The sequence below is a fragment of the Carlito syrichta genome, unplaced genomic scaffold (genome assembly GCF_000164805.1).
Source record: "Carlito syrichta isolate Samal-C Ts95f unplaced genomic scaffold, Tarsius_syrichta-2.0.1 Scaffold307260, whole genome shotgun sequence".
Classification (NCBI taxonomy): Eukaryota; Metazoa; Chordata; class Mammalia; order Primates; family Tarsiidae; genus Carlito; species Carlito syrichta.
Window position 1 is genome coordinate 298,348 of NW_007251356.1, and position 27,819 is coordinate 326,166.

General features: G+C 38.8%; 1 protein-coding gene across 1 annotated transcript in view; it reads left to right on the forward strand.

Moving 5' to 3' along the window:
* KIAA1324L (KIAA1324 like) overlaps positions 1-27,819 on the forward strand; it is a 183,635-nt gene continuing 155,816 nt past the window's right edge. The window contains exon 1 of the mRNA XM_021715671.1: positions 1-54. The gene's annotated coding sequence lies outside the window, so the exon portion shown is untranslated. The remainder of the gene's footprint in view (positions 55-27,819) is intronic.

A 27,819-nucleotide genomic window follows, 5' to 3' on the forward strand; every position in this document is an offset into this window, starting at 1 on the left:
TGGGCTGGGGACCTGCCCTCCGCCGCCAGCCGCCCGCTGCCTCCTTGCCAGGAGGTGAGCGGCACCTGGTCCTTTACCTGGAGTTGGCGGGGGAGGGAGAGGAAGAGGAAGGGCGAGAGGGCGCCTGTTTATTTCTCTGCTGGCCGTCATCCCTTTCCTTGCTTGGAGCACGGGGGCTGTCGTTTGCTTCCAGGGGTGAAGTTGCCCGCCCCGGGTCGCTGGCCGGGAGAGGGTGTGTGGCTTTGCTGTCTCGCGGGTGATGCTTTCCTGTCCGTGCTCGTGTGTTTTGGGGGGACTGCAGGACTTTGCGGCGCCCCCTTTGGCCAGCCAGGTTGGAGGACCTGGGGTCGAGGGAGAGGTTTCAGGGAGGAGATTGGGGAAGCCCCACCGGTGGGATTTGGAGAACCATCTCATCACGGCTTTTCCAGTGAGCCAGACGCAGACACGGGAGGATTTCCCGCTCCCTCCCCCTTTCTCCGTTCCCCAGTCTCCACAAACGCCTTCATCCTACTCGCCTGCCCTCAGCCTCCTGATAAGACCCTGGGGGTTTGCTAAGCCAGTGTGTGGTGTCACTTGGCCTCCTTCTGGCGCAATATGGATTTGAATTAGGGGGGGAAAAAGAGTAGGTACTTAGAGAAGAGACAGGTTGATGATGTAGAAAATTAGAAAAGACAGAGTGAATATGCTCCTTTTGGGAGGTGGTTTATCACCTGGCTGAATGAAGCGTTGCCGCTGGGTATTTTATAGCCTCAGATGATTGTTGACTTGCAGCCAAAAAGGATAAACTATGGGTGATGAGATTTTTCTCTGGCTTTTAGGAGGAGGAGACTTATTTAGTGTGCCAAAAATTTACAGGGGGTGTCATTGGTTCCTGTATCGGGTGTTTATCTTTCCCTTTAGTGTTCCAGAAAGTGCATCCTCTTAATGAAAATCAATGAGGGGAAGGAAGCACCATTTCTGACCTACTTTGAGTGATTATGTTGGGGAGGATATGAGGAATGGTTACTGTTTTTAGGAGGATGCTAAGAATCAGAGCGATGGGTCATTTTAATTTACGTCGCAAAAATAGGTTAGCCAATAATCCCCCTAGGAAGAAAGGCCAGACAGACTCTGTTCTTTTGTATATGTTGTTAAAACTTCTGAATTTTACCAGGCTTGAATTACAGACTCTGTTCTAGACATCATCCATCATCCATGGATTTTCCTCTTTCTCTCCTACAGTACAAGTCCCAGGACAGACTGAAATGAAAGAGAATGAGATCAAAGGCTTGTGTGAGAGAGAGCACACAGCAGTGTTGTGACTGGGGAAATCAGGGCAAGAGCTCAACAAACAGTTGTGTTTAACTTCAGTGCTTTTTGGTTTAATTAGCGTAACTTGTATTCTGCAACTTTACCTATCATCTGGGAATAATCCATTTTTCCAAGTTTTCACAGAAAGCTCCTTCTTGGACATCCTCAGATTGAATGGTTGTGATGGGATAAACTTTATACTCCAGCTCTCCAGTCCCAGTATGCAGAATGTATTTCTAAATGGAAAAGATCCTAAGCTTCTTGTAACCTGAGTTCTTAGTAATGAAGAATCTGCTTGAAGCTGATGAAGATTAGGGCCAGTGGAGGTGATGCTTTTGGTCACTACAACTACGTGAATCTTTTAGATGAGTGTATGTTCTACATATGTATACCTAAAGAGAACATAGTAAGAGTCTGCAACTTAAGACCTAAGACAGAAACATGGAAAGGAGAGGCAGAGAGATGGCAGACAGAAGGTTCAGAAAGTTGTGTTCAATGAATCCCAGCTCCTTTTTGCATTGGCTTTCGATGTAGCATATGACTCATCTCTTGAGGTCTGAAATTGGAATTTTCCTTCTGAAAATGAGAATAAAATATATGGCAGGATGCTACTGAGCCTGCTTGTGGCTAGGAGTTTTATAAATGATAATGCACAGATGAATTTATGTTCATCCTGATGACTGACAAACAGTTGTAAGAAAAATAATTGGGAGCTAGAGGTTCCTTGGAAGTAGCAGAGGCCTAGTGACCTTCCGGGCCCTCAGTCTGCTTCTTGGTATTTACTCTAACTAGTGGAGCTGATTTATAGAACTGATCATTGCTTTTCTCTGACATTGTTTTTAAGAGGAAAGTTGGGAGGGCAAGTAGTCATTTTCAGGCTTTGAGGGTAAGAATGTACTTCTGAGAAAGGTGAGGAAAGGGTGTCCTCTTGTTATGGGGATGTGGGCTAAACTTGGTATCCACTCCTGCCTGTCTATCCTTTTCTATTCTTCACAGACTTTAAAAGTTGTGAACTCCACAAAGGACAGCGCTATGTGGTGGGGGATTAGAATGAGAGCCATTTAGGTGAGGGATTTTGAAGCTGGGAGCTAAAGCTTAGAGAATGTTGAAGAGCATGGAAAAAGCTGTGAGTCATTCTCAACCTCATTTTCCCTCAGTAGTTTGTCTCACCCTCATTTATCAATACTTTTATAGAAGTAGTCATGTTTAACTAAGTCACATAGATTCTTATTTCCTTGCCTGATTTTAGAGAAAAGCAACTAAAGGAAGAGAAGCACAGAAAATTGGCCTGGGAGTAATTGAGTTATGATTGCCTGAGTTCAGACAAAAGGCCCTTCGAAAAGATAACTGGGTTATGGGTAAACGTTTCAATTCAGTTTTTACAGATAATTGGACTATGGGATGAAAGTCATAAAATATAGTTTCCTTTGTGAAAGTCCTTAGATTGTAGAGTCAAAAAGGAGAGAAATATGATTGTGCTGGAATGTTCAGCTGGTGATCAAATCAGCAGAGTGGAAACACAAGCACAAACAGGAAGCAATGGTTTGGGGGACAGAAATAAAGTCAGGGGCCAGCAGACGAAGGACAGGAATAGGATGTGCCATTGGTAAATGGTATTCAAAGAATAGTGAGAATTGGATATGAGAGAGCATAGAGTTCTGTAGGTTTCTATATAGAGGAACTTACAAAGGATAAGTATTTTCTGGGTTTCCTGGCCTCTGTTTTACTTGTAAAAGGATAGCAATAAAAACTGACCTTCTTTTTTTAGTATGAGGATGAAATTAGATGAATATAAATTAAAGGAAAAATATATAAATGTGAGAGTTGGTTATTGCTAGATTAGTAGAGCTGGATCCTGACATTTCAGGAAGAGTCTACATTGGGACTTTGGAGGTTTGTTGGTTAGGCCTGTCCAAGAATTGGAATGGAATTTTTGACTCTTGAGTAATAGGACTTAATGGGGCCACCAAAGTAAAAAATATAATGACCAAGAGATGATTTGGAGTTGGAAAAGGGTGTTAGAAGATGGAGTACATGAGAGTAAAAAGAACAGAACTAAGTGAATTATGTATGCATTATTTAAATTTGGTAAATAAAGTCACAAAATAGCTGATTCTTAGTTCACTGCTCTAAAATCTTATGTAATGTGATTCTGCTGGTCTTTCTGAATCCTTACTGAATGGTGACTTTTACCTACCCTTTTTATTCTATAAACAATTACTCAGTTTATACTGTGTCAGGCACAATGTCAGATGATGTGAAATTAGTAGCTTAAAAATATAATTTAATTGGGTAAGAGTGAGACAGCAATATAAATAAACTATTGCAATTAAATGATTTGGAGCCATGAAAGAAGTGGGCAGTCAGATCTACTGGGAAGGATCAGAAAAGGCCCTAAAGAGAAAGTGAATGAGACTTGATAGTAGAAATTTGCCGAGTAGACAAGGGACAGATGTGAGTGCAGGCTAGTTTGAAAGATATTTTAGGTAGGCCTCAAGCACAGGTTGAAAAAGGACGGGCACAGAACAGCATTGTGTTACAATTGGTCATAACTGGTGTGCAGGGTGCAATGGGAAGCTTAGTGAGAGATGAGTGTGAGAGGCAGACAGGAACCTGATCATAAGGCACCTTATGTCATGCCAAGAAGCTTGTATTAATTTGGTAGATGGTGGGAATAATAAAATAATTTAAAAAAACAGGAGTTATAAAACATGCTTTATTCACAATATGGAGGCCACATGTCACAGCAGAGGGGTGGGAAGCAGAAAGTAGTGAGACCTGCTAAGAGGGGATTATAGTAGTCCAGCTCATGGAAGGCAGAACCTCAGTCAAGGAGTCACAGTGCAGATGGAGAGGAGGGCATGAGGATAGAAGATGGAATTGACAGTGAATGGATGTGGGAGGTGAGGGAATGAGAAATTCTGGCTTGAGTAGATAATGGTGCCTCTAACCCCTGTGAGAGAGGAATGGGAGGAAAACAACATTAGGAGCTTGGCTCTTCCTGGAGAGGTTGACTTCAAGTAGAGTTGTTCAGTAGGCTTTTGGTATTAGGTCCTGTTCCTGGTGTGGAGATCTTGGAATCACTTGAATGAAAGGTACGGCTGAAACTGCTGGGTTGGATGAGAGCGGCCAGGGAGTGAGAGCAAAGAGGGCCAAAGACAGGATTTGGATGTTATCAACATGAAAAGGAGAAGAAATTGAGGACTCCACAAAGGAGACACATAAGCAATGGCTAGTGTAGGAGAAATGTGAGAGTGTGTGGTTATGAGGAAAAGGAAAACAGCCTTTGAAGAAGAAAGGGGTGGCTGTGTGTTGGTTGCCCAGAGAAACCCAAATAAGATGAGGACTGAAAAGAGAAGATTGACTTTGATGATTAGGTCGTTGGTGCTCAGTGCCACAACAGTTCTTGTGGGATGATGGGGATGGGTTGTGTATTAACTGGGATATAAGGCAGTGGTGGTGAAGTACAACTGTGTTTTAGCTTTCCTAGGTTTGTTAAGGTATTGAATTTTCTAAATCCATATAAATCAGAAGACTTGTAATGGTCATGTTTTCTGTTTCATAGTTTGAAGGGACTATTTGAGAAATATTCTGTATGCAGGAAGTCTCTGAAGGTTTCAGAGATTCTAAAGTCACACTATCACTGAAGGAATTAGGACTCAGTCCCTGTTTTCAAGCAGTTAACATAATTAATTTTGCCTTTCATGCCTCTAGAGGTGAATTTTCCATTTCAAGTTCTTATGCTCAGAACCATTTCTCATGTTTTAGGCAAATGTGAGCAAGTATTCACACCATCAATATTTACAATGTAAAACTATGAGTTGACAGATCTGCAAAGTGTCATGTTTTAGCACAAGGGATAGAAATAGCAGAGCATAGTACAGAGTGGCAAGTTTCCTATCATAGTGGATTCTTCTGCAGTGTCTTGGATCTTATAATTCTTATTGTCAGAAAACACCACTCAAATTTTGGTTGCCTTTTCCTTCCTCTTAAAGAAACTTGGACCGTTCTTCTTTTTTTAAGTCTTTCATGGTTTATGTTATATATGATATTTCAATATTCACATATTTACCATGTACTTAAATACCAGATATTGACGGTAAACTAATGAACAAAACATGACTCCTGAGCCCTGGAGCTTTATAATCTCATGAGGTTCAAAACAAAACCACACATTTTGTAATTACATTTCCCATAAGTGCTATGATGGAAAATTACTATGTGCAGTGTAAGTGTATATCTATCATAGTTGGGGGCTAGGAGAAGGGGAATTACCCGGAAAAAATGTTTAAGCTAAGACCCAAAGGATGAGTAGGAGTTAGTTGGATGGAGGTTTGGGTGATGGGGATAGAATATCTCAGGCACAGGAAGCCTTCTGACCGGGATCCATTCGTATATCCTCCCTTAACCTTTCCTGGGCTCACAAAGGCAAAAGATCTTTTCTTTTCCCTGAATTATAGTTATGGCCTACAGTTTACACTCTGGCACATATATGCTGCCCTACATATAGAGGGTATATATAGAGTGCTACTCTCTATAGATGGATGAGTATTGCTTGTGCAAGGAGATCCAGCTGAGGGTAAGTAAGAGCAAGAATCCATCCAGTGCTGTGTGCCCAGCCACCTTCCCTTGAGTCTGTATGCACCTGGAGGAAGGGATACCTTTTTCCAATTCATATGCCCAAAGGGGACACCATTTTCTAAACCACACAAGGATACCATGTGTTACCAGGGGCTTTGAACACACAAACCTTGTCTTTCCCTGAGCACATGATATGTTTATGGAAGGCAGGGGTTGCATCATGTTATTCAGCAAACAGCTAGTAAATATCATTTTGTTTGTGATACTTTAAGGGTTTTAAAAATTAGTAAGACGTATGTCCTCTTCTCAAATCACCCTAAGCACTAATCACTGTCTTAAAAATATAGTAAGTGGGTGGCTTCCCCATTTTCAGGTATAAACAAGAATTGATCTTTATGGTGCATTTAATTCTAATTGAAATCTCCTCTTGATTGCACCAGATTTGAGACTCAAATAAAAACCCAGCAATGAGAATATACTGAAGTTTATTCTCAACTCAGTTTACAACTTGAGTTGAAGATAACTATTTATTATCTCTTTTCAAAGCTTAGCTATTATATGCTCTTTTCTCTAAGTCAGTGGTCCTCAATGTGTGGTTCTAGGACTAGCAGTTGTCGACATAACCTAGGAACTTGTTAGAAATGAAAGTTCTTGGGTTCTGCACACAACCTACTTAAATAGAAACTTAGGGGTTAAGGCTCAACCAATGAGAACCACTGCCCTCAGTATAAAGAATATAGTTTAGTTACCTGAAATCCAGGGAAGTGTGCCATTGTTAAAATTCCTTAAATTGTCACCCTAGTTACTCCTGCAGGGCATCTTAGAAACTCTTTAAGTAATCACATCAAATGGACCATGAGATTCTCTCACTACCGCAAAATACATCAACAAGCATTTCTTAATTGTCTTCCGTACACCAGGAACTTTGCAAGAGGCTGGTGATAAAACAGGATGCAGAGGATATTGTCATCTTTCTCTAGGAGCTCACAGCCTGATAGAAGAAACAAACATGGAAATTAATAAGTGCCTTTCCAATTAATAAGGGCCTTTCCCTGAGAGTGACATCAAAATAGAAAAACATGGTAATATTAAGAGGATAGAGTTAGTCTAGGTAAATATTTTTTAATGTTTGCTACTTATGGGATGGGGCTGTTGTTTACATTTTCCTCCTACTGCAAAGTGTCGTCTTGTTATAGTACAAGTAGTAGTGAAAGTAATTGAAGAACCTGATTCAAAACTAGGCCTTCAGCTGGTTCTCGTGACCTTGAGCAAATCAACTCCTTTGAATCTTTCCTTGTCTGAAAATGGAGATAGTAAATTCTGCCTTATCTGCATTAAAACTGCTGTGAGAATCAAGCTGATACATTTGGAAGAGCTTTGTAAATTCTAATACAGTGTATGGTAGTATTCTTATGTAAGTGAAGAACAGTGTTTCTCAGAGGATGGTTGAAGTGTGACTGAACTGGGATGTGGGCAGGCAAATTTGTTTACTTACAAAAGTATTTTGTAGCAATATTTTTTTCTAACTATGGAAGTTGTGCATTGTGAAACATTGGACCTGGTTGATTGCTCTGTCGTCAGGGAAACTTTTACTTGGCTTCCACACTCTCCTGGTTTTTCTTTTACCCCGCAGTAGTTCTCAGTCTTTTCTAGTTTCTCCTTATCTCCGTGGCTTCTTTGCCTTAGTCTGTTCCAGGGCTTAATCCTCGGCCTGCTTATCTTTTCCATCACTTTAATGCTTTTGGCGATGTCACTTAGTCTTTTGGTTTAAAATATATCAACTTATAGGTGGAAGGTTCCTAAATTTGCATCTTTTCTGTGGACCATCTGCTGGATTCTTGTCAAGCATAGTTTTGATGCCATTCACTTGGACAGGTATTTCAAATCTGACATGTCTCAAACTGAGCTCCTCACATTTGTCCTAGACCTGTTCCTTGGGTAGTTTTTTCCATTTCACTTAGTGGCAACTCCTCCCTTCTAGTTGCTCAGGTCTAGAACTCTGGAGTCTCCACTGACTTCTTTTTCCCCTGCATCTCGCATCCACACTATTAGCAAATCCTCTTGTCTTTGCTTCAAAATAGCCAAACTCAGCTTCTCAACACTCTGCCTGCAACTTCTGGACCACACCCCCATTGTACCTTGCCTAGACTATTGCCATAGTTTCCCATCTGGATCTCATAGAGTAGCTGAGGGATAGCATTAAGATATAAATCAAAAACTATCATTCTTCTGCTCAAAACCCTTCGAAGACTTTATTTGGAACCCGAGTTCTGGTGGTAGCCTCCTGGACTCAACATGATCTGACTTCCATGAAGCTTCTAATGTTGTCTATCACTCTCCCTGTTTTAGTTACTTGGCTGATATAACAGAATCTCATAGACTCACAGACTGGGTAATGTATAATGAATAGAAGTTTGACTCAAGATTCTGCAGGCAGGGAAGTCCATGATCCAGTCCATGAAGGCCTTATTACGTCATCCCATGATGACAGGCAAAGGGCAAAAGATGGAGGAAGAGAGTACAAGGGGGAACCTGAACTCATCTTTTTGTAAGGAACCCACTCCTGCAGTAGTGACTTTCGTCTATTCTTGAGGGTGGAGCTCTCATGACCCAGTGTCTCTCTTTAGGCCCCACCTCACAACATCACCACAGTGGGGATAGTTTCCAACACATGGACCTTTCTAACCTTTAAACTGTAACACTCTCCCTTTTGTTTATTTTTTTATTTTTAAAGACGTGGGGTACAATTCAGGGTTAGGTATACAAATGTTCATTATGCAGGTACTCTTGTTGATGAGGTGTGCTCCCCCTTCCCTGGCAGTTTCCCACTACTGTCAGTCCTGACCCCCCACCCCTCGCCCACCAGCAGTTTCCCACTACTGCGAATCCCTTTCCTATAGCATTATACTCGTTCAAGGTCTGCTTATGAGTGAGAACATGTGGTACTCAGTTCTTTATTTCTGTGATAGATCACAGAAGTCCATCCAAGTTGCTGTGGAGTTCATAATTTTGTCCTTCTTTATGGCTGTGTAATATTCCATTGTGTATATGTACCACATTTTTTTTATCCAGTCCTCTTTCAATGGGCAGCATGGTTGGTTCCCTGTTTTTGCTATTGCGAATAATGCTGCAGTAAACATATGTGTGCAGGTGTATCATAGAGTGATTTGCATTCTTCTGGGTATACTCCTAGTAGGGGGATTGCAGGGTTGTATGGAAGGTCAAGTTTTAGATCTTTTAGGAATTACTGAACTGTTTTCCACAGAGGTTATACCAGTTTACATTCCCACCAACAGTGTAAAAGTGTTCACTTTTCCCTGCATCCTTGCCAGCATCTGTTGTTTTTTGAGTTATTGATGATGGCCATCCTGACTGGAGTTAGGTGGTGTCTCAGTGTGGTTTTAATTTGCATTTCTTTGATGACTAGTGAGGCTGAGCAATTTTTCATGTATCTGTTGGCTGCTCATATGTCTTCTTTTCTTCTTTTGAGAAGTGTCTGTTCATATCTTTTGTCACTTTGTAGTGGGGCTGTTTGTTTTTTTCTTTTTGGCACATTTGAGTTCCTTGTAGATCCTAGATGATAGGCCTTTCTCAGATATACAGTTGGCAAATATTTTTCCAATTCTTTGGGCTGTCTCCCTGCTCTCTTGATGATTTCTTTTTCTTTTTCTTTGCAGAAGCTTCTCAGTTTGATGGTCCCACTTGTCTATCTTATCTCTTATGGCATGGACATTTGAGGTTTTGATCAGGAATTGGTTGCCAGTTCCAATTTCCATAAGAGTGTCTCCTGCATTTTCTTTTCTTTTCTTTTTGAATTGGAGTCTCACTCTGTTGCCCAGGCTGCAGTGCAGTAATATGCTCATGACTACCCCTCCGTTGACCTGCTGATCTTCAGTGATCCTTCAGCCTCAGCCCTTGAAGTAGGCAGAACTACAGGCGTGTGCTACCATGCCCTGCTAATTTTTTGGTGAGACCTCGGCTCTACATTTTCCCTCCCTCCCTCCCTCCTTTCCTCCCTCCTTCCCTCAATCCCCCCTTCCCTCCCTCCCTTCCTTCCTCCCTTCCTTCCTTCCTTTCTTCCTTTCTTCCTTCCTTCCTTCCTTCCTTCTTTCCTTTCTTTTTTCATTTTTTTGAGTTGGAGTCTCACTTTGTTGCCCAGATTGGAGTGCAGTGGCATGCTCATGGCCAACCCAGCGTTGACCTGCTGGGTTCAGGTGATTCTTCCGCTCAGTCTTCCAAGTTGCCAGAACTACACGTGCACCCTACCACACCTGGCTAATTTTTAAATTTTTTTTAATTGTAGAAATGAGGGCTTACCATGTTGCCCAGGCTGTTCTCGAACCTGTGGGCTCAGGCAATCCTCTCACCTTGGCCTCCCAAAATGCTGGGATTACAGGCTTGAGCCATCACACTGGGCCTTGCATTTTCTTTTCTTTTCTTTTTTTGTTTTTTGTTTTTAATTTGGAGTCCCACTCCGTCACCCAGCCTGGGCAACATGGAGTGCAGTGGTACACTCACAGCCACCCCAGTGTCAGCCTGCTGGGCTCTGGAAATCCTTCCGCCTCAGCCTTCCAAGTAGTTAGAACTACAGGTGGGTGCTACCATGCCCGACAACTAAAAAAAAAATTATTGAAGAGAACGTATTCTCACTTGTTGCCCATGCTGATCTCAAACCCATGGGCTCAGGCAGTCCTCTCGCCTGGGTCTCCCAAAGTGCTGGCATTACAGGCTTGAGCCACCGCACCCGGCCTGCATTTTCTAAGGTTCTTATAGTTTGAGGTTTTATGTTTAGGTTTTTGATCCATTTAGAGTTGATTTTTGTGTGTGGTAATTGGTGGGGCTCCTGTTTCAATCTTCTGCACGTGGTCAGCCAGTTTTCCTAGCACCATGTACTGAATAGGTTATCCTTTCCCCAGTGTTTGATGGTGGAGCTTTGGCGAAGATGAGTTGGTTGAGAAATTGAGGTTTTGCTTCCAGAATCTCAATCCTGTTCATGCTCATGGATTGAAAGAGTCAACATTGTTAAGATGTCCATCCTACCCAAGGCAATCTACAGATTTAACACAATACCCATTAAATTAACAGCAGCATTCTTCTTAGATCTGGACATGACAACACAGGAATTCATTTGGAAGCATAAATGACCATAATTAGCCAAAATAATCCTCAACAAAAAAACAAGAACGAAAACAAACAAACAAAAAAACAAAGCAGGAGTTATCATACACCCAGATTTTAAACTCTATTATAAAACTACAATAAACAAAGCAGCGTGGTATTGGTACAAGAACAGGCATATAGACCATTCTCCCTTTCATATTTTGCTTCAACCACACTGGTCTCTGGTTCTTTCTGCCTGGAACTCTTCCCCTCAGGTATTTACTTGACTTTCTCCTTCATGTACTTTGGGTTTCTGCTCAGTTATTATCATCTTAGTAAGGCTTTCCTTTGTTACCCATTTAAAATTGCAACCCCTTTCTCTCTGTCTACATTTCATGCTTTTGTTTTTCTCTGTAGTACTTTCAGTGTCATACACACACACACACACACACACACACACACACATACACACACACACACACACACACACACACACATAGCGATCACTTATTTTGTTTGTGTGATTCCTCTCCCCTAATAAATTGTAAGCTTTATAAAGACATTTTAAAAATAAAATACACTACTGTATCCCTAACACCTTGAACAGTACCTGGCACATAATAAATGTTCAATAAATGCTTGTTGAATGAATATGTAAATTTAACTTTGGGCACTTAGGTTATTTTTAATTCTGTAGTATGAAAATATCATAATTAAAAACAGTGCAAAATGTCTGAATTTCTAGTTAGCTGAGATAGATTATTTGTAGCAGAAATCTTAGGTTGAAGGATATAAACTATACCCTGGCCAACACTGAAAACTGTTATTTATGAGGGGGGACCAAAAAATATGAAATTATTTTTTGTAGGACAGGCCCCTTATAATACAGGCTTCCCCTACTAGGCAAGTGTTTTAGGAACCCATCAGCATCAGTGTAACAGCTAGTGTTGTTGCAAGAGGCTGTGTTCGGCTTCAGTCAGTTTTTCTGGAGATTCTTTCAATGTGTTTGCCCATGTCATGATGGGTGATTTATGAGTGCACCTGACCACACTGCGATATGTGTTCAGCAGTTTGTGACCAAAAATGGCATGATCCCCATGCCCCACCTTTCCTAGTCACAGGATCTCACTCTGAGTGACCTTGTTTCCTTGTTTCCTTGGATGAAATAGTCCTTAAAGGTAAGCATTTTGCTGATGTGGAAGAGGTGAAACAAAAAGCAGCAGAAGCACTAAAAGTCACCAAAATTGATGAATTAAAAAGCTGAGCAGTGGAAAAAGTGACTCAATATGTGTATTGCATCAAACAGAGAGTACTTTGAAGGTGACTAAAGTTTAAACATGCAAGAATAAATATCACAGTTTTTTATAAATAAGTTTCAGTTTTTTTGTGTCCCTCCTCGTATTAATCATTGCTAATTTTTTTTCTTTTGAGTTAGAGTCTTAGTCTGTCACCTAGGCTGGAATGCAGTGGCACACTCATAGCCACCTCAGCCTCAACCTACTGTACCTAGGTGATCCTTCTGCCTCAACCTTCCAGGTAATGGAACTATAGGCATGTGCCACCATGCCTGGCTAATTTATTTTTTAATATATATATTGTAGAGGTGAGGTTTCGCCAAGTTGCCCAGGCTGGTCTCAAATCTCAGGCAATCCTCTTGCCCCTGCCTCTCAAAATGCTGGGATTACAGGTGTGAGCCACTGTACCCAGCTCACTTTGCTTTTTGTATTTCGCTTTTTGTGAGATACTCTGCTTAGGTGTTTTCCTCTTTTTTTGTGTATGAGCTCTTAATATAATAAGAATAACATATATACACTGGATTTTTTTCTTGTCTATGTGTTTGAGATATACCCAGAGAAAGCAATTATTTAGTCCACAAAAATATATATGGACTTACTTTCTTAACATATCAAACAGGAATACATTTTAATTTCTAAAAAGCAAATGCTTGGTACATATTACCTTATTAAATTCCTACAATATATGAAGTCTTTTATGTGTTTGATAGAGGAAGATACTGAAGTAACTACAAAGAGCTAATAATTCTTGGGCTCAGATTGGTATTCTTTGTTCTAAAAGCATGTTTTTGAAATTTCAAGATATTATTATATTGCCACTTCTTTTTCAGTTGCCATATGTTTATTTGCTCACCAATCATTTAATGAGTTCATACCATGTCTTTCTCTCATGGAGCTCACTCAGTTGATGATAGTGTAGATGGGGTAAGTGCTGTGAAGGAACTGTGCACAGGATTGTGCACAGAGAAGGGGCACCTAAATTAGAATAAGGAGACCTGGTCTCAAAGCAAGTGACTTTTCAGCTGAGTTTTGAAGGATTTCTAGAAGTGCTTTACAGGATGCAAAGGGGCCAACATATCTCAAAGAAAATAACATGTGTAACAGAACAGAGGTATTGAATAATACAATCACTTCAAGGACCAGTATGAAGGACAAGTGGGTGGGAGTGGCAGGAATTGGCAGACACTGTTATGGTCTTGTGAGGTAAGCTATGAGGAGATATTAACATCTAATTAGGAAGTTTATTCTCTCTGCAAATGGAGGAAGGTAAAAGGGAAATCATATTGGACAAAAGAAAATCAGTTAGGAGACTTGTCTGTCCCGTAGGGAAAATAAAACAAACAGAACTAAGGAAATGGCAGTGTGAATAGAGGGGGAGGGAGGAAATGGATTTGACAGCTATTTAAGATATCTCATTTTCAGGAATCTGAACTGAGTGGTACATTTCAGTCTACCATAATTTCTAGGTTTCTGATCTGGATAGATGCTGCTGCCTGTCATTGAGATTAAAAATTCAGGAGGAGGAGAAGGAGGAGGAGAAGGAGGAGGCTGGGGAGAAATAGGATGAGTTTAGTATTGGACATCCTGAGTTTAAAGTGCCCAAAGGACATCCAAAAGTGCTCTCTCGAAGACAGTTGGATGTATGGGAGTGCAGCTGAGAGACAACTTGGGACCCGTGAACACATGAGATATAATTGAAGCCAATTCTGTTGATGAGGTCACCCAGGCTGAGGGCATACAGCAAGAGCTGTGTGTTGAAGAGAGTGCTTAGGGAAACACCAGCATTTAAGAACCAAGCCAGAGCAAGAGTCATTTGAGAATTAAACTGAGAAGCACAGCTGGAAGAGAGTGATTAGCACAGAAGCAGGCTAGGGGTTGATGGTGAGAAGACCAGTAAATCTGGAGTATGATGTAGATATAGTGATGCTCATTACTCAACAAGGTATTTGATTTGTCATATTCTTGTGGAAAATATGCAGAAATAATGTGATGAACAATGGAATACAAGGCAGATTCTTGATTATTTGAACAAGTGTACCCTAAGGTTATTAATTTAAGGAACTGATGCTAAACTGAAAGGTTTTCAATGCAGTACTTTTGGGGCTAAATATCTAATCTCTGTCCTGTTACTGTTTTACTACTATCATTTTAAACAATACATGAGCTTTGAGAAGATGTAACCAAATTTTGTAAATTCAGAAAGCTGAGAAGGATGCCTAATGCATTGGAAAAGAGAATTGGGATTCAAAATGATTTTTGAAGGCTAGAATAATGAGCAAATGAACATAATATGTTTAAATATAGACTGAAAATTAGTTGTTCAAGTATCTATGACTTTTGAAGTCATAGATGTCATATGACTGCTAAAACAATGATGGAGGGTCTTAGCAAGCAGAATGCTTGATTCGTAGAAGGCAGATATTTAAGTTAGGTCATTAATTCAACTTAGGTGTGATATTTGAAGGGGGTGTTGATAGTGGATGATGTGGACTTGAGCTCTGAATTAGGAAGATAAGTTATTTGTAAAGTTTGACACATGTGGACTAATCAAAGGAATTTAAGATGTGCAGTTGAAGAAGACTTAAGAAGGCTATGACATGAGCTTTAAACATATTAAGTGCAGTCGTATAGAAGAGGCATCATTACATACTTGCTTAGAGGACAAAATTTGGATTAGTGAGTGGTAGGCAGAAGATGAATTCATTCATCCAAGAAGGTGTTTTATATCTGTAGGAGCCATGAGCTGCTTCTTTGTACTCTGAAAATTTCAGGGCTTCTGCTCTTGATGGACTGTGGGCCTGGGTAGTATCTATGGGAGTGATGAGTTCCAGTTTACTGCACTGCGTTTGTGTTACCATGATGGATTTCAGGGGAATTCAATGACTGCTCCAGGTTATATCTCAACCTATTGTAACAGGCAAGAAGATAAATCTTTGCCCTTGGTGCTTTAGTTCTAGGACAAATTCTTTCTTATTCTGTTATACTTAGCACCTTATTCTAAGATTGCTACAATGTAAACATAAAACAATGCCCTCTGTTGTTAACATCTTAAAATTGAGAGGAGGAGAATTGTCCATTTGGAAGTTTAATGCAGACTTTTATTTGTTAATACTTGGGCATATCAATAATGCATACTAGAAAATAACTTGAACCAAAATAACAATTGGTACTTAAACATATCTGAGCCTGTTATACCAGGGAAATGCCTCCTTATCTAAAGAGCAGATAAATATTAATATCACTTGCTCTAGGTTTTTTATGGTTTCATTTTCTTACAATTGTCACTTTTTAAAATTAAAAGCTATATATGTGGATTCTGGGAAAATGAAGCAATAAAAACACCTATAATCCCACTAACTAAGCTAACTACTCTTAATATCTGAGCATTTGTAGTAGGAATAATAAAAACAGTAGCCAGGTACAATTTTAAGTGAATTTTCATCTATTATTCACTTCTTTCCTAGACTCTAAGGAGCTCAATGCTAACAGTTTCCAGTATCATTAAGTTATTTGTATACCAGGCTGCTGCCCGGGGCCACACTCTTAACCATCAGGCTATACTGCCTTACAATTATAAAATGAGAATGTTCTGTACACTTTGGCAATCTTTTCTGCATTTAACTATATGCTGTGAACTTATTCCCATATTTTGACTCATCGAGAATTTTATACTTGCTATATCTCTGACTTTGTTCTCTGAATAACCACTGAATACAAACAGTATTTTGAACAATCCACAATTCATTCTTTCCTATTGATTTGTTTTCTATACCATCTATTGTGTGTGTAGGTACATATATTCTTTATAATTTATTGTTTTATATATGATATGTAATATATACATGCACAGACATTTATTCGATTTCTTTTGAGCTATTTTCTGTACTGTTTTTTAGTATGAATTTTGCACACAGCTTTATAATATGGCTTTGTAGAATACTTCTTGCTTTTTTATTCAAAGATTTCTCACCTGTTCTCACTCATTTAATCTTCCAGTTCAACTTCAGAGTAATTTTGAAAAGTTTTGAAATTTCTCTTGAATTCTGTTAAATTTCTTTACTTATTTGGGAAAATTGTCATTTAATAGTATTGTCTTCACACTTGAAGAAATCGCCTATTTCAGCATTTTTGGGGGACATTCTGTATTTCTCACTAGTACAAGTCTTTGTATTTCTAGCTTTATGTTACTATTTTCCATTACAGTTTCCCCCTACCTTTTTACATTTTAATTGATTTTTCCTCGATATGTTTCCTCGATATGTTCCACTGCTCTTTGGAAATTAATTGTATATCTATTTTTTTTTTGACTGAGCTGACTTATTAATTGTAACATTTTGTCAGTAAAGTTATCTTTGATTTTCTTGATAACAAGTACCATTTATTGAGTCATTAAATGTGTGAAACACTTTTCTCATATCAATCCATACCTTGGCTTTTAGAGAGGAGGAAACTGAAACTCAAAGGCAATTAATAACTTGCAAAAGATGATAAAGCCAGTGAACCATAAAAATGGGGTATATTTATCTCCAGAGGCCTCACTCTCCACTGAGCTCCATTACCTCCCACTCTGCCTACACAAAGCTGGCCTTTGCTTACAGCTTTCCACAACTGATTGTAATTTTTCCCAGTAGTCAGTCATTTTCAGATGATTCCTTTTTCTCTAGGTAGTGATCCCTTTTTCATGTGTGTCAGGAATCTTTCATCTCCTTCAAAGTCAATATTAATTTTCCACATTTTCACAAGGAGAGTTCTCTGTACTGCCATGTTTTAGTCACACACAAGATATGTAGGTGGCCAATGGTACCCCTCTTTTGAGGATGGTGTGTCTGTGCAGAACTCCTAGCCATATATCTGTTATTTGCGGACTTCCTTCCCATGCTATGCTGATTAACTGAGGGGTTCTCATTCTGTCTCTACCGTAGTCTTGATTAGGATAATTTGTTTTAAAGAAGCAGAGATGTTTGTGGTTCTTCAACAGTAAGAAACACATGACAGGTACTGGACCTAGGGCATTTTCTGCCTGTGTTTTTGTACCGTTCTGGGAATGATGAGGTCAGAGTGAGATGTGTTAGTCCAATGTCATCCTAAACTGGAAGCCTGTAAAACTTCAAAAATAAAAAGCCTTTCTCTGTTGTTGAAAAAACAGTCTATATCAAAGAAAATTTAGAATAAAAATTGATAAACCAATTGATGGATAATTCTATCATTTTACCATGTTTTAATGTTTTTGTTCTTTTCCTTGTCCCCATCTCTTTCTTTTAAGACTTCAGTTATTATGGCCAGGCATTGTTCTAAATGTTTTATAAAACCCATTTAATAGCAATCATTTGTTATTAGTTCATTCATTGTTCATATGTGAATGGTACTGCTTTAAAGTCCTATTCAGATATTTTATGGAAAAGTTAAACCATTGCCTCAATCTTAAAAAAAAAAAACAACTTTATGATTAATTGAAGTATGCTAAACTACATATATTTGAAGCATACAATTTGATCAGTTTTAACATATGTTTACCCTCATGAAACCATCATCATAATTAATCAAGATAGTAATTTTCAAAACCCCAAAGTTTTCCTGTTTACCTTTGTAATCCAACTCTTCCTTTATCCTGTGCCTAGATAGCCACTGATCTGCTTTCTGTCACTACAGATTCAGTTGCATTTTCTAGAATTTTAGGTAAATGGAATCATATGGCATGTGCTCTTTTTTTGCTTGAGTTCTTTCACTTAATATACAGATTTTGAGGTTCATTCACAATGTGATATGTATAAAATTCTTTTTTGTTGTTGCTTAGTATTCCATTATATAGCTATATCACAATTTGCTATTTAATATGCCTATTTTAAACATAATATAGTTCTAATCATAGTACTTGATATTTTTAAGCTCCAGTATGATAATGTAATCTATGAACATTAAGAAATAATTAGTGAGTGAGTACTCTGATACGTTGTTTATAAAGTTTAGCAGTAGCAGTCTAAACTGTAAATGTGAGCACTAAGTAACTTTTGGCATTCTGTGGTATTCCTGGAGATGATTTTCTGTTTCATTCAGTATTTAGTGCTATTCTGATAAACATTGATTTTTGAAGGTAACCATCAGTTAGTCAATTAGATACGCCTGTTGTTGAAACTACTTTCATTTGCCTATTTCATTATCAGTGAATGAATGCCTGTCTCTGGGAGAGCAGTTGAGAAAGGTAGGTCTCACACTACTCTTTCAGAGGCTAAAATGAGGACTTAGTTTTATTCTTGGTAAAGAGTATTTTCAAATTGGATGGATAAGGAGAGTAGTCGTTGTGTTCATTTGGAAGAACAATTAAATATATTCATTAAAAATATCTTTTCATCTTTTTATCTTTCTATTGTTAAAGGAAAAAAACCAAACAACTGAGAAGAGTTATAACAAAGTTTATTTGAGCAAGAAAAAGTTTCTAAAAACAGGCGGCATTCTTGATGAAGTTGGTTTGAAACATCCCCACCTACAACTTGGTGGGCTATATTTATAACCAGATAGAAAAGAGGAAATGACATACAGAAAGAACCTGACTGGAGTGGCTGGCATTTGTCTTATTTGGGTATAACGTGGAAGTTTTCAGTCTCTGATTTATTGTAGAGACAGGGTCTTGCCAAGTTGCCCAGGCTGGTTCTTGAACCCCTGGTCTCAGGCACCCTCCTGCCTCTGCCTCCCAAAGTGCTGTGATTATAGGGGTGATCCACCACTCCTAGCCCAGCTTTTAGCCTTTGACTGGCCAGAGGTTCAGCTGCTATGATTGGCTGAGACTCAGCTTCTTGTTTCAAGATTATACTTCTAGGCTAGTTTACAGTCTTTTTACACATCAAGTTAGGTTACAGTTCACTATATAGGAGAAATCTTTTAGGTCAAATTCAAAATATGTATGGTGGCAGGGGTTTGGGATCCTGTTGCTTACCAAGTAGAAAGCCAATCAGTGAGACAATGAGTATTACGAGGAAAGAAGGCTTATTTGGGAGCCAAGGAGAATGGGAGATTTTCTCAAATCTGTTTCCCTGCCCCACTGAAGTCACAGGGTTTATAGAGTGGGTCTGGAATGTAGAAAACAGGAATTAGAGAGGGGTAAGGAAGATTTTGTCAATGGGAATTAAAGAGGGGTAAGGAGGAGGAGTAGGTAACCAGGAGGAGTCTGGCAGCTTATTATCTGGATGTGGTGATCTGGTGAGTTTCATTTCCTTGAAGATTGGTTTCCTGAGAAAGGAACTCAGATAAGATAAATATAAGTTTCAGGCTTTAATACCTGGAGGGTCAATTTCTATGTTTATTAAACAACAACAAAAAAAACCCCAAACTGTAACCATTAGTTCTATGGGGAAGTTGTGTGGGTTTCAGCAACTTTAGGCCAAACTTATTACTATACCAGCAGGATAGCTAGTTCAGTTGTTTTCTCTCTTTTTCCTTCCCTTTCTTCCTCCCTGCCCCCTCTCCCCCTTCTTTTTCTTTATCCCTCCCTCCCTTTTCCTTCCTTCCCTCCCTTTCTCCTTCTTTCCTTCCCTCCCTTTCTCCTTCCTTTCTTCACTCCCTCCTTCCCTTTCTCCTTCCTTTCTTACTTCCTTCCCTCCCTCCCTCCTTCCCTTCCTTCCCTTCCCTTCTCTCCTCCCTTTCCTTCCTCCCTCTCTCCTTGCTACTCTTTCTCCCTCCTTCTCTCCCCGCTTCCCTTCCTCTTTCCCTCCCTTGCGTTCCTTTCTTCCTTCCAGGTTGACTATCATGTTTGTATTTAGAGCAAGATACACAGACAAAGGGTGATACTGCAAGTTTTGATGACCCTTATGTCTGTTTTTTCTAGGAATACAAAAGTATTTGTGTGTACTATGACTGACTGAGATGTCCCATGTAGGTTTATTTCTTCTTAGAATCGATCTTCTGTAGCAGCAGATGATGACCTTAAGATAAGGGGCGTGAATGTAACCAACTTGGCATGATGGCAGTTAGTCCTGCAGTCTCTATAATGGGCACAGTTAAGGGCAGGCTAGTTCTTAACCAGACTTTTTCAGGTATTTTTTTTTCTGACCTTCCCTTCCAGATCAGACTCTATTTTTATCCCCTCAATTCTCTACTATCTTTTTAACTCAATATAGTCTGACTTTATCTCAGTTGTTTTCCTAACTCTCTTGTTATAATTAGTAGTCATTAATTAGCAGTGGCTTCTTTAATCCTCATCTTACTCCAACTCTCTGCAGCATTTGACTCTGCATCCAGGCTGTTCCACTCTTGCTTTCTTAGGTACTATAATGTTGTATCACTCCTTGTTATGTCCTTATTTCTTTAACCACTCTTCTGTTATCTCTTTTAATGATGTGGCTTGTTCCAGGTATTTGCTTTTGGTCTTCTTCTCTTTTCATTGTAGATGTTCATTCTGAGTGATCCAGTTCAATTTTCTTTTATTAATTCTTCTTTTTCTGTAAATGGATATACTACTTTCTTATAATAAACCATTCAAATAATTTGAACAAGCAAAAAAGATGAAAATCACCTGCAGTCCTACATGTGGAAAACTATTGTTAACTTTTTTTATCCAACTGGTTGTCTTACTTACAGTCCTTGTTTAAATGACACTTAACTCCAACCTCCAATGTTAGTTCTCCATCTAGTTCTAAAAGTACATTTACATTTCCTTAAATTATAAAATAATTATGCAAAACATAATCCTTTTCTTTAAGGAGCTCAAAGTCTAATGAAGTGGCTTTCAATCTGACTGCACATTAGCTTAGTAGACCAATAATTTATTTCAGATTTAGGAATCCCTGAGGACAGGGTCCAAGAACCAGAACCCAGTGTGCAGTCAGGGTTAAGAGTTATGTGTCTAATGACTGCTTTTCTTTTTTTTGGAAAAGAGTAATTAAAAAACATTTTTTTTAATTTTAAAGATGTGGAGTACACTTCAGGGTTAGGTATACAAATGTTCATTATGTAGGTGTCTTGTTGGTGAGGTGGGCCCCCTTTCCCCAGGCAGATTCCCTCTACTGTTAATCCCATGTCCCCACACCCCACCTATCAGTTTCCCATTACTGCCAATCATATTCTTATAGTATTAAGATAATTGTTTAGGGTCCACTTATGAGTGAGAACATGTGATACTCAGTTCTTTGTTCCTGTGAAAGATCACTCAGTATTATAGACTCTAAGTCCATCCAGCTTGCTGTGAGGTTCATGATTTTGTTTTTCTTTATGGCTGCATAATATTCCATTGTGTATATGCACCATTAAAAAAAAATTCAGTCCTCTTTTGATGGGCACCACAGTTGGTTCCATGTTCTTGCTATTGTGAACAATGCTGTGATAAATGTGCATGTGCAGGTATCTTTTTTATAGAGTGATTTGAGTTCTTCCGGGAATGTTCCCAGTAGAGGGATTGAGGGATCATATGGAAGGTCGATTTTTAGATCTTTTAGGAATCGCCACACTGATTTCCACAGAGATTGTACTAGTTTACACTCCCACCAACAGTGTAGAAGTGTTTCCTTTTTGCCGCATCCTCTCCAGCATCTGTTGTTTTTTGTTATTGATGATAGGCATCCTGACCGGAGTTAGGTGGTAGCTCAGTGTAGTTTTAATTTGTATTTCTTTGATGACTAGTGAGACTGAGCATTTTTCATGTATCTGTTGACTGCTCATACATCTTCTTTTGAGAACTATCTATTAATATCTTTTGCCCATTTTGTAATGGGGCTGTTTGTTTTTTTCTTTTCTGCACCGTTGAGTTCCTTGTAGATCCTAAATGTTAGGCCTTTGTCAGACATAGAGTTGGCAAATATTTTTTCCCAGTCTGTGGGCTATCTCCCTGCTCTCTTGATTGTTTCTTTGGTTTGCAGAAGGTTGTCAGTTTAATGAGGTCCCATTTGTCTATCTTATCTCTTATGGCATGGGCGCTTGAGGTTTTGATCAGGAATTGATGCCAGTTCCAATTTTCATAAGGGTATCTCCTGCATTTTCTAATGTTCTTATAGTTTGAGGTTTTACATTTTGGTCTTTGATCCATTTAGAGTTGATTTTTGTGTATGGGGATAGGTAGGGATCTTGTTTTAATCTTCTGCATGTGGTCAGTAATGGTTATTTTTCAAAGTGCCATTTATTTAACATCTACTCTATGGAAGGCCACATAGTATTCATTCATTTATTCATTTATTCCATAACTATTTATTCAACCCTTCTTCTGTGTTTTTCCCTGGCATAGATACCAGGAATACATCAGAGAACAAAAACAGAGAGTTTCGCATTTCCGTTCCTATAGAGTTCATAGAATGGTAAAAGAGATAGATATTATACAAATATCTGATAAGTGGTGTTAAGTGTAGGAAGGAAAATAAGGGAGGTGAGAGGATGGGTATGTGTGTCCATCTGAAAAGTCAGAAAAGGGCTTTTGATGTTATTTGATCAGTGTCTGAGTGAAGAAAGGGATCAAGCCTGCAGGCATCGGGGGAAGAGCTTCCAAGAACAGAGAATATCAAGGCCCTGAGATGAGCATACATTGGTGTGTTCAAAGAAGAGTGACCCACTGTGGCTCGAGTAGATTGCATGAGGGCAGAAGATGGGAAGATAGAGGTCAGGTGGAGTGTGGCAGATCACACGGTGCCTTTTAGGGCATGTTAAAAACTTTGCCTTTTATTCTGAATGATTGCCATAGAGGGTTTTAAGCTCACATGGTGTGATTTATTAATATGTGCAAAAAGATCAATCTAGCTGCTATGTGGGAATGACTGCCAGGGACATGAGTGAGAACAGATGAGTTAGGTTTATTAAATTAATCTAGATGTGAGGCATTATGGAAGCTTAGATTAAGATTTAAGGACAGAATGGTGAGAAGCAATGGATTCCATATATATTTTGTGTATAGAATATACTTTTATATACATATTTTGAAAGAGATTATATGCTTTATTGAGATCTCCTAGGGAGTGACTTCAGCTAGAGAAAGACGTCAGGAACCAAGTGCTGGGGCACATCAGGAGTTAGGAGAATGATGGAGAATGGTGTCCCAAAGGTCAAATAAAGAAAGTGTCATAAAAGAGGGTGGTGGACCAAACCAAACCCTGTTGCTAGCTCTAGTGAGAGGGATGTGAGAACGGATGTGTGGATTTAGCAAGGCAGAGGTCTTTTCAATGTTCTTGAAAAGAGCAGTTTTGAATGAGTGATAGAGGCAGAAACCTGATTGTAGTGGGTTCCAGAGTGAAAGAGAATGAGGACAGACAATTCTTTCAAGGATCTTTGCAAGTCAAGGGCAAAGAGAAAAGTGGTCATAACTGAAGGGGAAAGTGGCAGTAGTTACTTGGTGAGAGTAATGCTGAGCAAAGAATTCTTTGTTTCTTCCAAATGTAAGATTTTGTTCTAAGAATAGCAACTCTGGTTTTATTTTTTATTTATGATACCACGTTTAAGAATCTCTTAAAATGAGGCACCCCATAATTTTTTTAAAATCTGAGACATTTGATCAAGCTCAGCCATTTTATTTATGGCACATGACTATTTCCCCTTCTTTCTAGTTTGGGGATAGCCTTTTGTATCAGTTTTCCAGGGCAGCTATAACAAACTCCTACAGAATTGGTGGCTGAAAGAACAGAAATTTATTGTTCTAGAGGCCAGAAATCCAAAATCAAGGGCCAGCAAGGTTGGTTCCTCTAAAGACTTTGAAAGAAGGATCTATTCCAGGCCCTATCCCTTGACTGCAGATGGCCATTGCCTCCCATGTGTCTGTTCACATCCATCATCCCTCTATGCTTGCTCTTTGCCCAAGTTTCTCTTTTATAAGGAAGCCAGTCATATCAGATTTAGGCCCACTGCAATGACTTCATTTTAACTTCATTACTTCTACAAAGGCCCTGTCTTAGAATAAGGTCACAATCCAAGGTACTAGGAGTTAGGACTTCAATATATGAATTTTAGGAGGGGCACGATTCAACCCATGACACCCTTACTTTTCCATAGGCTTATTTCTGAAGTTTTATTCTAGCAACTTTAAATGTTTTTCTGCTGGGTGATAGGCAATGTTACCAGTTACTCAATCCAGCCTTAGTGGCATTAGGTGTTTTAGATGATTTGGAGCAGGGGGTGAGTTTCCTGATATAAAATGAACACTTACTAAATTGAAAAATAACTGCCTTTTGGAAAAGAAAGTGCCTTTTGGAAAAGAAACATAAAATGAGTTATAGAGGTAGTTTCTTAATACCTTTTATGAATGTAAGGTCAGACGTTCCTTAGAGGTCTCATTTAGTCTCATGTTTAAAATAGTAGAGACAGTAAGCTAGTAGATGGACACTTCCTCCACACTGGGAAAAAGAAGCGATTAAGTGCCTTCTCTGGGACAAAAAAAAATAATCCCTGCATTAAATATATGTACCGTCTCCCTGGTCTTATTAGATGATAGCACAGTCCAGTTCTAAATAAAGGCCAATGTCTGACCCTATATATCACCTTTTTTATGAGAAATATTAAGTTTATTAGTAGTATTTTTTTTTGTTGCACCAAGAAAATAATCACAGAAACTGACTTATATTTGCATATCCACGTGTTTCATTTTTTAAAAAAAGTTTCCAGCTAATGTCTGGGTGTCCTAGTCTCTAAAGAGATGCTGCTTTTCCAGCAGCAACTGGGTTGTAATTGGAATATAGGCCATTAGAATGCATCTTCATAAAAACAATTTTTAGATTTTATTGGGAAACTGTAAATTACTTATCATAACTAAAGACTTCTAGTAGTCCCATTACCTCTAAGTCCCTAGTGCATCAAGGAAGAATGTACATTTAATTTGGGAATAGAAAAATCTTTTGCTGGGTGTGGTGGCTCATGTCTACAATCCCAGCACTTTGGGAGGCAGAAGTGGAAGGATCGCCTGAGCCCAGCAGGTCGAGGCTGTGGTGGTCGTGAGTGTGCCACTGCATTCCAGCCTGGGCAACAGAGTGAGACTCTGACTCAAAAAAAAAAAAAAAAAAAAAAAAGAAAAGAAATTTTTTTTGTGTGTGGTTTTCTCACTACCTTATAATCTTAAGGCAGAGTATAATACCTAAAGTGAAAAAAAAAATTGTGGCAAAATTTAGTGTTAAATAAAATCCTTATTTGGATATTTTATTTATTACTTTCTGGAGTGGAATCTTAAACTTCAGCAATACCCTAAAATAGCCACTGAATGAATGAATCTCTTGAGAAACTTAATTTTTTTAAACTTTGTATGCTTTAAATACATTAAATATTTATATTATTTAACTATAAACATTAAAAAATGATTCAATAAGAGACCAACGTTTTCTCTCTAGAGTAAAATAGCAAGCATTCTCAGGTTTCTTCACAGATAAAGAACTTGGCAGTAGTTTAGATATTAACCATATTAAAGCAGATGATTTGTTAATGATGGATTCCTGGCCTGGCTTCACAGTCTACCTCATTGATGACCACAGCTCAGTGAAGCATGAATTGGATCTTCCTCTGTATCCATGAGATCACAATCCTTCCAGCATCTCCCCTTACTTCCTCATATTAAGTGACTATGGAGTGGTATCCTTTTCTTAATACTTTTTTAGTGACTATAGTAATGAAAATGCAGAGAGCATATGGAAGCAGTTATATGCATAGGTCTTGATTTTATGTTTTGGTAGACTGGTTTATTCAAGCAGATACAGCAGGAGAACATTTGTTTAGGTTTTCTTTTGTGCCAGCTGCTGGTTTTCTCCTACCTGGCCGACAAGAAAGATACGCCTTTATTTCTACACCATTTGACAAAAATTTCTAGTGGACAATTTTTTTTCCCCAGTGAATTACTTGGCTCCTTGAAAAATATAATGTATATCTAACATGATGAGGATTTTTAAAGAATTGTGCTCAAATTTGATATTTTTGAAATGCAATGTTATAAATTTGATAAAATTATTTATTTAATGTTAGAGGCTTAGTGGTTCCTAAATATTGTGTATTGAATTGGCTTAATTTACAACATCTTGAAAAACATAGTCTAATTATTGGAAGAAAAAACTTTTTTAGCACTGTTTTGGGGGAAATGAATTGATAGAGAGGTAATGTGAGTTCATTACATGTGCACCGGAGTTTGGTAGGGTGAGCATTGGCCTATGAATTAAGAGACCCAGCTATGAGACTTTTCATTAATTAACTTAGAGTGACTTGCTTTCTGTTGGACTCCATCTTCTCATTTAGCAAAGAAAGAAATTGATTTGTAAACATCTGTAAAGTCTCTTCCAAGCCTGACATTTTATACCTCTTTTCTTCTAGTTTTATATTTTTAGAAAAACAGGAATTATGTCTTTGCTTCTTGTTGGATACTTTTGACTTAATGAAGATTTTTCCTGTTCAGCATGGTTACAGGTGGCTACTAGGTGAGGGTGTAGCTTGATAGTTTTTAGAAAATAAACGCTGTCTTCAAAGAGTCAACAGGAAGGCCTGGTGAGTTTGACTTCTGCTCTCTCTCTCTCTCTCTCACACATACTTGCATTTTTTTTTTTTTTGCCAGTAGATGATTGCTTCTGTAATTTTATTTAGTTATCTAAGCCAATTGAATTTAGACATTTATCGTGACATACTTAATATTACTCAAGACAAGGTTTTGGGGCCTTAGAATTTCTCAGCCTTCTGTAATTCTGCCTTGGTTTATAGGGTGACCTAGAATAAGGAGTACTCATAATGATATAAATTATGACCATGACAATGTATGATTTTTTTTTTTTGTAGGAAGAGATTCCTAGGTTTGTGACATGAGTCAGGCCCTGGTGATATTTGCTTTTCATTATAGTCCTTTTTAGTTTATAATCTAACCTTTGGCCTTCAATTACTGAGGCCTTGTTTTCTTATTTGAAAATTATCATGTCCCACAGGGGTGTTTTATAAGAAGAATTAGGCCATTGCTTTGCTAAATGCTGGTCTGGTCACATGGCTCTTTGAGCTATGGTCACCATTTATCCTAGCTTTGGCCCCCTCTCTTTTCTTGGGGAGGTGAATCTCTTCTCTATTCTTTCTCTCTCTAATTTACTTTCTAAACTATATTTTCCAATCTAAAAAAAAAAGAAGAATTATTCCTGAGTAGAGGTATACCATACTCTAAGATGAAAAAAGCTCGGCCGGGCTTGGTGGCTCAGTCTGTAATCCCACACTTGGAGGCCAAGGTGAGTGGATTGCCTGAGTCCGCGGGTTCGAGACCCGCCTGAGCAACTTGGCGAGACCTCATTTCTACAATAAATCAAAAAATTACCTGGGCGTTGTAGCGTGCGCCAGTAGTTCCAGCTACTTGGAATCCAGGCTGAGGTGGAAGGATCACTGGAACCCAGCTGGTCGAGGCTGCAGTGGCTGAGAGCGGCCATTGCACTCTAGTCTGGGCAACAGAATGAGACTCCAACTAAAAAAAAAAAAGCAAAAAGAGAAAAGCTCTACTTGATAAAGATGTCTATGTGCTTCAATTTAGTCTATATATTTAGACAAATCACCCAAAATCCAAGCATAGTTTTGCTTCCTTGGGAATGTGTGTCTTTTATAGGAGTGGGTTAGAAATTTAAATGATCCTCATATTCATAAGAGGGACTATATT